General features: G+C 66.0%; 1 long non-coding RNA gene across 1 annotated transcript in view; it reads right to left on the reverse strand.

Annotated features, from left to right (window-relative positions):
• Positions 1-1237, reverse strand: part of LOC106531887 (uncharacterized) — a 16234-nt gene extending 14997 nt beyond the window's left edge. The window contains exon 1 of the long non-coding RNA XR_001312002.1: positions 1109-1237. This is a non-coding gene — a long non-coding RNA (uncharacterized LOC106531887). The remainder of the gene's footprint in view (positions 1-1108) is intronic.
• Positions 1238-1251: the final 14 nt, after the last annotated feature.

A 1251-nucleotide genomic window follows, 5' to 3' on the forward strand; every position in this document is an offset into this window, starting at 1 on the left:
GCGCTCGCTTAAGGTTCCGAGGGCGGCGAGCGGTCTCCGGTCCGGCCGAACGCCGCGCGCCTCCGCGGGTGCCCTCACTCTCCCCCTCAGCCTGGAGGGGGAGAGGGGCTCAATACCTCCTCCCCGCGTCCCGGCGCGGAGGGGAGTGCCCGGGAGGTGGGATGCCCCAGTTAAACCCCTCTCTACGATCCCTGTCAACCTCAAACATCTCAGACAACTCTTAGCGATGGATCACTCTGCTCGTGAGTCGATGAAGGACGCAGCTAGCTGCGAGAACTAATGTGATTTGCAGGACACATTGATCATCGATACACTTCGAAAACACCTTGCGGCCCCGGGTCCGTCCTGGGGCTACGCCTGTCTGAGGGTCGCTTGGTCATCAATCGGACACGGCTCGCCGTGTCCGCATCTGGGGCGTCGCAGGTAGAGGGGCTTGCCCCTCGCGCCTTCGTCCCCCCAAGTGCAGACATGTCGGGTCACCCGGCGCGCAGGCGTCCGGTACCGTCCGGGACCGTACCTCCGTCGTCCGCGATGCCTCTGTTTCCGTCTTCCCTCCCTCCTCGATGCCGGTCTCCGTGCCGGCGCACGAGGGGCGGCTTCTCCGTCGAGCGCCCGCACGAGGCGCGGATCGGCTGCCGGTGGAACCCGTTCTTCCTGGTTGTCCGCATCCGCGTCACGTGCGCACGGGCCGCCTTGGCGGAGCTGTTCGTGGGTGGGACTGCGGGCGGAGCTCCAGCGCAGGCGACGCGTCGGACACGGGCGGGCCACGTCTGCTCTCCGGAACCGGCGGCCCGTCGCCCCTGAGTCAGTGAGCCTCCGCGGCCCTCCGAGGAGGAGGTGGGCCACTGACCTAGACGTGACGATACCGGAGCGCTGCGACTCCTCAGATAGTTAGGGTAGCCGGCCTCCGGGCCGGTGCGGAGAAACGTACGTGACCTGGTATGGGGCGTGCCTCGAGGGCAGTTGCGTCCCACTGACCACGCGCTGCACGTTTCACTGTGTTGCGGTGCTAAATGACTTACAGACGACCTGATTCTGGGTCAGGGTTTTATGCGTAGCAGAGCAGCTCCGTCGCTGCAATCTATTGAAATAAAGCCCTCAATCCAACCTTTTGTCGGCCGAGTCTCGGGGCGGTTCGACGCCCGGGATGCTTCTCCGGTGCGCAGCACGACCAGGTCTTTCTGGGCCTCCGGGACTTAGAGCGCGGACGGCTCCCTGAGGGCGAGGCCCGGGCCCGTACCGGTCCGGGCT

The sequence above is a fragment of the Austrofundulus limnaeus genome, unplaced genomic scaffold (genome assembly GCF_001266775.1).
Source record: "Austrofundulus limnaeus strain Quisiro unplaced genomic scaffold, Austrofundulus_limnaeus-1.0 Scaffold688, whole genome shotgun sequence".
Taxonomy (NCBI): Eukaryota; Metazoa; Chordata; class Actinopteri; order Cyprinodontiformes; family Rivulidae; genus Austrofundulus; species Austrofundulus limnaeus.